Source organism: Myxine glutinosa, unplaced genomic scaffold (assembly GCF_964187855.1).
Source record: "Myxine glutinosa unplaced genomic scaffold, kmMyxGlut1.1 SCAFFOLD_2236, whole genome shotgun sequence".
Lineage (NCBI taxonomy): Eukaryota > Metazoa > Chordata > Myxini > Myxiniformes > Myxinidae > Myxine > Myxine glutinosa.
In genome coordinates, this window is record NW_027618331.1 from 50,830 (window position 1) to 62,518 (window position 11,689).

The following is an 11,689-nucleotide window of genomic DNA, read 5'->3' on the forward strand; positions in this document are numbered from 1 at the left end:
TATATATATATATATATATATATATATATATATATATATATATATATATATATATATATACAAGCTGAGGTACCCGGCTTCACCCGGGTTGAATAAGAATAAGACAAATATATGATGAAAAGAACATGTATATTTTAGAGCAATATCACTGTACATTTCCTACATGACGTTTTGTCAATTGTCAATTTCTCAAAACCTCTTGGTATACAACATTTCTGGTTTTCTTACTTGGTGCCAAGGCATAAATTTGCTTGGTTTTCCAACCCTCGAGCAGCCCACGTACAGCTGGCCATGGGAAGTACCCGGCATTGCCGGACGGGGGAAGGGAGGGGAGGGGAAGGGGAGGGGAGGGGAACGGGGGGGGGCGGGGAGAAGAGGAGGGGAGGGGAGAAGAGGGGGGAGGGGAGAAGAGGGGGGATGGGGAGGAGGAGAGGAGAGAAGAGGGGGGGGATTATACATTTGTGTGGGTCGGGGATACTTTAGTCCAGGTAGATTTGTATAGGTAGGTGCTCCGAATGTCGTGTAGAAACCTTGATATAATAAGTACTTGTTTGGGTCGTGTGTTCGGATGAAGTGTTACGTGTAGCCATACGAAGGGTGACTCTTGTGCTAATTAGCTCAGGGATTATGGGTAAAATATCTCTTGTACGTTGTTACCTCTGTATCTATCTCTTTGTCTCTTTTGGCACTGCACTATAGACACATAGAGCTATAATCGCGCATTTAATGGCACAAATTTATAATAAACATACCGGAAGCCAGGACATTGAGGCCTGCAGCTGAAAACCCCGACTTGGGAGGCACACACAGGATGGGCAGGCCAAGGCCACGCCCCGAGGAGCCGTGGTTGGTCAGGGTTCTTGATTGATAGGAGGACTGGTAAGAAGGGTGTTCGCTGATTGGTGAAGCACGGCCGATGACGAGAGAGCATGGGTGATAAAAGGACGCGCTAGCGGACGTTTTGCTCTCTTCTCTTCTTTGCGTCGCTGCTCTCTGCTCTTCGCTTCGCTCTGCTCTCTGTGCCTGGTCTGGATCGCGGCAGCTGGCCGTTGTCTTTCTCATTCTGGACAGTAAAGCGAACGATTGTGCTTGGACCACGAGCTCACAGAAGTGATTGGACCAGCCGTGTTTGGAGACACCACTGGTGGACGTGCAGAGGCAAAGGGCAGGGCCATGGACCGAGGGCTGCAGCTTCCCACCGGGGACGGCAGGGACAAGCCCGGCTGGAGCAGCGAGCTGCACGCGGCCCGTTCGATATGCGTGGAAGGCCTGTTGCGCGCCAGCAGGCGTGGCCTAGTGAACGAGGGTGTATGGAGGCCTAGCAGCGAGGGAGCGAGCTGATCCTGCCAACGACCGGGCGGTTCCCGCCAATGCCCCGAAGATTTTGACGACCCCTGACGAGACCCCACCAGTGATCAGAGTTAAGTGGACCCACACACACATTCTTTTCAGTTATCTTTCCCTGTGTCCGTGTTTCAAATCTGTTCGTGGGGACGTCCCAATTTAGGAAATGATTTGATCACGTTTTGTTTCGTATTACCGGCATTCCATTTAATAAAGCTGGTATATTTTTGGATATTTAAAATCCAGTTTCGTTTGAGTTATTTTTTGCAGGTTTGAGGACTGGTCTGGATCGCTCTTACTGGTGGGATCCGTGCAGGTCAGTGCTCTTCAGTATCCGCATCCTCCTCCTCCTCCCCTTCCTCCTCCCCTTCCCCCGCCCACCCCCCCCCCCCACATACAGGTTTATTAAAGAAAATGCTGGTAACAAAGAAATGCACGATAAAACTAGATTCCTAAATTGAGAGACCCTCCACACAGACTTGCACACAGACAAAGGGAAATAAAAAGGAAAATAAACGAAAATAAATGTGTGCAATTTATTGTGGGGAGTTAGCTCAACCCGGCTGGTGTGTCTCTTCAGGAATCACCAAATATCGTCTGTGTTTGGCGGGAAAGTGCACTCGTTCGCGCAGGCCTCACACATGAATCAAACGGGCCGCGCCTGTCCACTCGCCGTTCCTGCTTGAAAACCCGCGGTTCCCAGTCTTGGCTCGTCCTCCTCACAACCACCAGCAAGATCCCCCAACATGGCCACTCGTGATGGTGGCCAAATCAGAAAGTGCGAGAAGATATCGGCACACAATCGTCTGCTATGGCATCCAGAACGAGAAGGGATAAATGCTGACTGCACGCGATCAAAACCAGAAGCAGAGAGAGAAAATGTTCGCCAGCACGTTCCTTTATCATTAAGGCTCTGACGTCATTTGTCCTTCCTTCACCAATCAGCGAGTCCCTTCTTACTCGTCATTGTGTCAATCAAATTCCCTGCCCAATCACCGCTCTTTGGGTGTGTCTCCACAGAGCTGCCTGTCCTGTGCGATTCCCAAGTCGAGGAAATCAGCGGTAGCGTGGCGGTTATCACACTTTATGTCTATAATCCTAAGAGGTCATGAGATGTGTCTTGGTTTCAAAAGTGTGTCTTTAATTCACGTAAAAACTAAAAAGAAAAAATACAGCCATTCAGTACATGCCGTTAATTATGGTGGCATAACGAACTTGCTATATGATTAACACAAAACCCACAAATGGGTTTTGCCCACAAATGATACAATTTGCATCCACACAATACAATAATTTGCCTAAAGTTACTTCAAGAGGTTCAACAATAAATTGAGATGAAGCTTACCTCTATCGAAGGGTCGGGTATTAAAGAGAAACATTCAAAATGGAGCCGATCAGTTCTTTCGTTTGTCGTGGGCAAAACAGTATGGTGGGAATAGGGCAAAGTGCAAGAATGCGAATACAGCGCCCAACCACCATAGGAAGTCATAACAAAACTTTCATAAACCAGCTACAGTGCTTCATGCATGGCTTTCGGTTAGCTTTTTAATTAGTGAGCTTAATTAGGGTGTCGCTTTCGTGGCTTGGCTATGTGTCTAGTGCGGTGTCATAAGGAACAAAGGAATTAATTACAGAGGCAACGACATACAGGGGTAAATTTACCCATAATCCCTGAGCTAATTAACACAAGAGCCACCCTCTGTATGGCCACATGTAATCACTGCCTACCCCCTACAAACGTAACACAGCAACCCCCCTGGAACCATAGCTCCCGCAAGGTTCATTGCAGGCGCTACCATCCCAGTCTTAACACTTTCCGACTCACACTTAATTAGCCTATGAAATAAATCAGGAGGGCTGTGGGAAGTGAGCCATAGCTAATTACCTATTCTCCTTAACCTTCTACCCCCTTAAGCAACAATTCACATATGTACAAAACTTAGAGTCCTTGCTTCTAACTCCTGGAGCAGGAAGAAAAAATGTCAACAACACGCAAGCCTATCTTAACCACAAAATTTAACCATCAAAAATGCAAAAACATTTATACAACCCCTTCCTACAGACCACGTCCCCCGGTGGATGCCACAATACCCAATGTACCCCAAATTTCCACCGGCCCTGTCCTGGTGTTACAGGTGAGTGACATGGCTCGGTGGGTTTCTCCGTCATTCACTCACACACATCACATAACCATTCACACACGTTTCAAAATCATGAAAGCACAAAATCATCAAAACACATATTTCACCCCCCTGCAGGACCATGGCATAGATGTCATTACACATGTGTGTGCGTTTCTACTAAGCAGCGGAGAGGTACCGTACTAGCAAGATGGTGGGGGCGCTTCAGGCTGTGGTGCCCGCAGTCCAAAAACAAGTTGCCGACTTACGACTTCTTCACCGCCCCTCCCCCCCTTCAATAATTATTGGCCCCGTTACAGCCGACTTTTTTTTTTACTACACTTGGCTATGACAGCTCCACCCCACACCATGCAGGGCTATCGGATAAGTTGAACAGCTGAATTGCCAACATGGCCCACGAGTGTCATTTCAATCACATTTCAATAATCATCACTTCCACCTCCATCCTCACGACCACACAGAAACACAACACCTCCACACATAAACAAACACCACCCACAAGACACTTTGTGGCACACATTACAATCCCCTCACCGGCCATGCCATCACTCTCACCCACTCCCTATTCCAAATTACTCGTGTCCCAATGTATATGAGCAAGTACCGGACACCTGCGACAGTACACATCAAGGCACTTACCTTTACCTTGATGTGCAGGTATTTGAAGGTTGGTTGGGTCCAAGAGTGCCATCCACCCCACTGAATTCCAAAATTTGTCCCATAGGGCCTGTCAAATTTCACCAAATTTCCTTTTATACTGGCAACTGGCAAGAATGTGGATCCGCCTCCTCCGATGACCTCTACTACACGACTACATTTGGCTACAAGAGCTCCGCCCCTCTACCATGCAAGGGCCATTGGGACAAGCTGAGCAGCCAAAATGCCAACATGGCCCATGAGTGTCCATATGGGTGCGACCCACCATCCATCCTTCGGCCCCCTGCGAGGAACATGGCTCCACTAGCCCCAGCTGGCCAATGTGGTGAGCACCTGCTGCCAACTCCACCATACCCAAAACCTTGGACCTGGGGGGAACGGTCGCAGTGTGTGGCATCCTCATCACGTCCCCTGCACCTCTCACATCCCCCAGTCTACTCAGCTGCAGCCCCCAGTGCCCCCCCCCACACTTGACCACGCCCAGGGTATAGCAGAGAACCATGCTCCACCAGGATACTCATCCCAGAAGCATGGTCCACACACCTCGGACACCCATAACACCACGTTGACCTCCAGACTACCCAACTACATCCTCACACTCCGCGTCCCAAATATTGGCGCCGTTTCCCCCACAGCCAGTTGAAGGCTGTGTCCTGCTACTCTGTCCATTTTTATCCCAGCCTCCAACACTTTGGTGTAACACACCTGGATCAATAATGGTGCCACTGTGCAGTGTCCACCACGGCGTCTTCACAAAATTCACCCTTAAATTTTGCATCTAACCCTCAGATTACCCATGTCAATTATTTTTCACAATTCACGAATTTCACCAAAGAAGGGTGCTTCTCCATACACCTGCCTGCCGAGCATGGACCCATATACTCGGCTCATTCCAAATTTCCCGATTCCATCAAACCCATGGCTCTCTTCCCAAGCCGAGAGCCACAAATCACAACAGAACATCTGTAGAAGATCATGCTCACACCATCATGTTCCACAGATGCTCCAATGGTTGTCCGGTGGGCTATAATCACACCTGTCCATGCGGTTCAACCCACGTCCATAGACCAGTACAGCATGGCAGGTCATCACATACTGGCTGTCCCAATCTCAGTGAGAGGCTGCGAGGCTGCATGTTCGGGCGGTCACCACATCAGGCCCTTGTTGGCCGTCCGTGGTGTCCGTCCATCAGGCCCTTGTTGGCCTTTAGTCGTCCATCCATCAGGCCCTTGTTGGCCTTTGGTCGCCACCAAAGCGCGACCTGCAACACCTCCTCCTAGTGGCCCTCATGATATACCATGCCAGGTGCCCATGAGTCACCACCTCGGACCCCCGAAGGTCTCAACCCCCACTAGGGTCCGGCGACCTTGCCAGCCCAAGACACTCGCTCGGGCGGTGCCCTGATGAACTAGGGATGCAACACTCCACCAGACCCCCTGTGGGGCCCGGGTCGTACCACGACACCCATGGTCGGACCCCACGTCCAAAACCTGCCAGCGCAGACCCCCAGTTGTGTGGCATAAACCAACTTTGAAAGGGGCAAAAATTTTCCACGAGCCAACCCCAATGATTGAGGTGCAAAGTTTTTCGGTTTTTTGAACATGGCGCTCTTACCACGTGACCTTTGACATCATATTTATAACTAAAAATTCTACAGGAGGTGCACCTCTGGTGACAATTTCATGTCAATTGGACCAACTGTTGCAGAGAAAACGAATTTTAGAGTGAATAAACCTGCAAAATGCCTGCGGAAGGGACATAGTCATACATACATGCATACATACACCGGACGGACAGACAAATACTGTCCCAAACAGCATTTCCCTATGGGCTACGCCATAATAATTGGATAACCATGTTCAGACCTTTATATAAAACTTACGTTTGAACCAGAGTTTGTTCCTTTCTTACCCTGACAAGATGGGCCATGATCAGCGACAGGCACTTTTTATTTTTTACACAAGATCGAGGCTCGTGTAAGAGCTAACATTAATCACAAAAAAACCGGACACATAAAACATATAATAAAGGGAGTGGGAGACAATATGGGGAGAGAGAGGGAAGCGCACAAGTACAACAGCAGAGAACAGGGACATCTGGAGATCTGTGGGAGGGAGAGGGGTTGGGGGGAGGAGGCGTGGGAAGTGGAGGGGGGCGGGGGGCGGGTGGGAGAGGTATAAAACACATGGATACTGCTAGGACTTCCAGGAAAGAAGTCGGTATTTCAAAAAAGTGGATCTGGGGTGAATTCACAGGGGTAGAAAAGATCAAGATTTTGGCTGGGGGAAGATAAGAGATGGTGGTGAATAGCTGTTTTCAAGACCTGGAGGGAGGAGTGGGATTGAAGAGTGAGGGCGTTTGTTCCAGATGCGGGAGCAAAGAGGAAGGAAAGATTGAAAGTGAGCAGAGAGTCTTGATTTTGGCAATTTCACTTTAAAATTTTGGTCCCACCTTAGTATCCTAGCATGCCTGACCAGCTTCGTGCGAAGTTTTGAATCTGGGAAAGCTCTGAATTGTTTGGAGATGTTTCTTCCCAATCTAGGACAAGAAAAAACATTGTTATTCGACAAACCAGGTGGGAATATGGGTACGAGAAATCGCCGCGTGGATTTAGATGGAGTATAAAACGTCACGACAATGTAGCAAGAGGAAGAAGCCCCGGTCTACGTCTGCACCAGACATTTCTGGCTAAGAGTGGAGTGGACAATAATTTCCAGTGAGTAATGTTCATTATACAGAACAAGAGAAGTGGGAGGAACGTGCAAATTGACAGGGAGGGGCATCTTGCCACCGACTTCTACTCGAGCTGCCAAGCAGGAGTCAAAGTACCAAATGTGCTGTAGTTAAAAATGCTCTGTACACTAAACTTGGCATTTATGAAAATGTCAAGCAATGATCATTGACGTCATTTTGTGTATTTTCCCCACAATTTTTGTATTTTTTGACTGAATGGATTGTCATCTTCTGGGACCAAAATAAAGTCTTCTTATCTTCCTCCATCAAAGACCTTGATCTTTTCTACCCCCGTTAATTCATCCCAGATCCACTTTTTTGAAATACCGACTTCTTTCCTGTAAGTCCTAGCAGTCAGTGTCCATGTGTTTTATACCTCTCCCACTCCCCTTCCCATGCCTCCTTCCCCCAAGCCCACTCCCTCCCACAGATCTCCCGACGTCCCTCTGTTCTCTATTGTTGCACTTGTGTGCTTCTCTCTCCCTCCCCATCTTGTCTCCCGCTCCCTTTATTGTATGTTTTGCGTGTCTGTTTTTTTTTTTGTGATTAATGTTAGCTCTTACACGAGCCTCGATCTTGTACTCAAAAAAGAGAGAAAAAAAGAGGCTCAACAGGTAATATACAGAGCCAAGTGTTTGGGGGTGGGATGAACTCCAAAATAAACCAAACGACCGAGAGCGCATTTTGTGGAGTGCTCGCTCGGCTGTAGCTGAGTTAGTGTCTTGGCAGGTACTACACAAGAGCAAATTTTGGAGGGAAATCAGCACAAAACGAACCGTTCCGTGTATTTTGTGAAGTGCTCACTCGGCCACAGCGGAGCTCATAATTCAAAGCCGCCACGAAGACCAACGCGGAGTAGGAGGAGGCTGGAGGAAGAGAACGGGCCATTCACGGGACTGGATCCAAAGACTCAACAGGAGTCCACGAATTGATCACTCCCACGAGTTCACCCCATCCATGTTCCCCTCGGGGTGGCTTTTGTGAACACCTATTGTGCCGGACGGGAGGACCCGCGCTGCGCGGCGTGCTGCTGCCGGTAATTGGCAGGGCGGCGCGGCGCTCCGGACTCATTAGTCTGACGTGGGAAAGGCGCTGGAAGCGCATGCCTGAACCTCTCGAGAGGCACTCGGCCCGTCGGCTACGTTATGTCGTCTTCGCTTCCAAGTTGCGCACAAGTTTTTCCCCCTTCAGCGTTTTGTTATGGCATGGGAGCATGGAAGTCGAAGTCGCATGCAAGTATAGTGTCTGGAAAACCACGAACTTCTTCAATTCCTGCGTAAACGTTTCCACTTTGCCATTGTCGCTCCAACATGAAAATAAAATTACAGGTTGTTGGTTTTTAATGCATCCGTGAAAAAAGGTGCTCCGAAGTGCACGAAGCAATCCAAAAAGATTACCCCGCGAACCGGATTTACCTCGTTTTGGCAAAAAATTTACCCAAAGTACTTCTGGATAAGCTTCCCAGAAGTCCACGATTTTCAAACAAGATATTGTCATCAGCTTAATGTTTTTGGATATTCCATAAAATATTTATCCAAATTTGTGGGAATGCTACAGAAAAGGGAGGGGAGGACACAGTCGGTTGAGCTAGGAAGGATCAATGGGGGTTGAAAAAAAAAAAAATGCAGTTAAGGATGGGAATGACATGAAGTGGTGGAGAGAAGAATGGGACGGAAGAGCCTCAGGTAAGAGTGGTGTTGTGGTCAGTGTGGATCTTGGAAGCTCAGCCATGAGGCAGTTGCTTCCTGGAAGAGCACGTGTGTCCTGGTCTTTCTGGGCAGGGTTGGAGGGTTGAGAGGGCAGAGGGAGCAATATGGTAAAAAAAAAAAAGAGGCTGTTAAAAAAAACAAAAAGAGGTGACCAACCTGCCTGCGATGTGAAAGTACCAGACATTGTCCTTCAGTCTCATCATGGATGATTCCAAGAATGTTGAGAGCTTTAGATTCTACAGAATCCTGGAGACACGTGAGATGCGAGGACACCAGCCCGTAGTGGAGAGCAGTACTCCATCGAGTTGTGGATAACGGCCTTGTTGGTTATCAGTGATTTTTGAAGGAAAGACTTTTAAGGAAAAGAAAGACTTTTAAGGAAATGAAAGACTTTGAGAGCAAGGATGATTTTTAAGGAATGATCTGTTGTCTTATTCCAAATTTTGTTAATTATGCTTTTCATAAAGTTAAAAGGTTATAAAAAAAACAACAACAAGCCCCGATTATCCTTTTTAGATGAGCAATCAAGTTAATATAACATTCCACAGATTTTAATCCCAATCCTTAAGGAAATTTTTAATGGAAATTTCACAACAGACAAGGACATTGGTATATTTGAGTCCAATCTGAGCCCACTCAGGTCGTAACAATTTCAGGTATCAAAAATTAATATTTAAGATAATGTGACTGCCATACAACTTGGGTTACGGTATTTACCTTGATATTTTAAATAGTTACACCAACTGGTATTGCTTAGCAGGTTTTTATTTTGTTATTTTAACTTTTTTTTTTTTAACTTAGCATGTTGGTTGACCTTATATCAACATGCAAGTCTGACCTGGAAAGCTTTACACATTTTAATAATTTTGTTGTTCAAGACTGGATCAACAAGCATTCTGAGTATTGCGCTGCAATACATGTCCCCGACCGGCAGTCTGTCGTCCGGAAAACTGTTGGGGAAATCAAAAAGGGTTATTCACCCACAGGTTCTGAATCGTTCCCAATTGCTAATTACCTCAGGACTGGCTCACCTGTGATTCACACTCAGGACTTCGATTTATACACCTTGCAGACAGGTCAGCAGAAGCACGAGAAAATAAGTTGTTGATAAAGAACCTTTCGAGTCGCTAAATCTCAGTAATTTATTATATTTTCCAGTTCACGATCAATGATCGATGTGTATAATTACCTTCGCAAAAGCGGAAGGTTATGTTTTGATCGCTGTGTATTTATTTGTATGTCTGTGTGTGTGTGTGTATGTTATTCGCATAACTCAAAAAGTATTCAACCGAATTGCATGAAATTTGGTGGGATGATTGGTTATTATACGGGACACATTTGATTAGATTTTGGGAGCAATCGGGTCAAAGGTCAAGGTCAAGGTCACGAAAAGGTCAAAATCGTATTTTTACCAAGTACAGAACAGTAGCTGCGGCGAAGGTATGCGCTCTACCGAGTGCCCGTTCTAGTTATATATATATTGCTCGGCTTGGCTCCGCAACTCCCGAAAGCGCGCACTGTGTCGCGCTTTTGACGTTCGCGAGACGAGGCTGAGGGCGCGCGGTGCGGCTTGAGGAGAACTCTGGAATAAAGAGATATCCATTTAAAAAATATTTTTGTTTAATTAACGATATCTGCCAAACCACGTGCCCTATCGCAAATTCCAAAAGGACATTTTAGTATATTGACATGCTGAACAGATCTGTGGTTTCCCCTCAATTGGATCAAAAATGAGGGTGCGGCCTGGTTTTAAAGGTTCATGCTTAAAAACGTCATAACTCTGAAACCATGTGACGCCTGGCGTCATGCCCGTTGACGTTTTTGTTCGTCATGGGCATGCGATTCTGCCTGCAAAGTTTGGCCTCGATCTGTTCAGCCGTTGCAGAGAAAAAGGGGTTTTCGTGTTTTCACGAAAAACAATATGGCGGCCGAACCACGTGACCTGTGACGTCATAATTACCATTAAAATATTGTACAGACCGAGTCCCCCCTATGTTGATAATTTGATCTCAATCGGTCTAATTATTGCAGAGAAAATGGTTTTTAAAGGAAATTAAAACTTAAAATGGCACTGAGTTAAGGATCATCAGAATTATCGGACTTACCAAAGTTCAAAATGCCATAACTTTGTCAAAAATGATCGAAACGTCGTGAAGTTCGAACTCGATCTGTAACTTATCATGACACCGGTGTGTCATGACACCAGTGTGACACCTCCGGTATACACCGGTAGGGGACTATAATGGCTTTCCATTATTACATGCGATGTGTCACATGTGATGAAAGTCCACATTGTGTAGTCGCCTTGTAAATGTGGACAGGCGAACTTTTTTTCGCCATTAAACTTCTTGGAAAGGGTCCCCTACACTTTATTAGTCCCCTACCGGTGTACACCGGAGGGGACTATAGGTTTGCATGCCGTCCCTCCGTCTGTCAGTCCGTCAGTGCGTCAGTGCGTCAGGCCGTCAGTCCGTCCGTCTGTCCATCCGTCAGTCTGTCCGTCTTTCCGTCCGTCAGTCTGTCCGTCCGTCTTTCCGTCCGTCAGTCTGTCATTCCATCACGCAAAGAACAGTTTTCCGGACTTTTTTTCTAAACTCTTAAGGCTAATGATTTCAAACTTGGCACATGGTTTCGTCATGATAAGTTACAAGTCAAGTTCGAACTTCACGACGTTTCGATCATTTTGACAAAGTTATGGCACTTTGAACTTTGGTAATTCTGATAATTCTGATGATCCTTAACTCAGTGCCATTTTAAGCTTTAATTTCCTTTAAAAAAGAATTTCTCTGCAATGATAGGACCGATTGAGATCAAATTTTCACCGTAGGGGGGACTCGGTCTGTGGAATATTTTAATGGTAATTATGACGTCACAGGTCACGTGGGTCGGCCGCCATATTGTTTTTCGTGAAAACACGAAAACCCCTTTTTCTCTGCAACGGCTGAACAGATCGAGGCCAAACTTTGCAGGCAGAATCGCATACCCATGACGAACAAAAAAGTCAACGGGCATGACGTCATACATAACATGGTTTCAGAGTTATGACGTTTTTAAGCATGAACCTTTAAAACCGAGCTCCTCCCTCATTTTTGATCCAATCGAGGG

The 11,689-nt window shown here is 46.6% G+C and overlaps 1 long non-coding RNA gene across 1 annotated transcript; it reads left to right on the forward strand.

Annotated features, from left to right (window-relative positions):
* The first annotated feature begins 502 nt into the window (after positions 1–502).
* LOC137434328 (uncharacterized) lies at positions 503–2,688 on the forward strand. Its single transcript, XR_010985846.2, has 2 exons — positions 503–1,660; positions 1,925–2,688. It is a non-coding gene; the product is annotated as an uncharacterized LOC137434328 (long non-coding RNA).
* Positions 2,689–11,689: the final 9,001 nt, after the last annotated feature.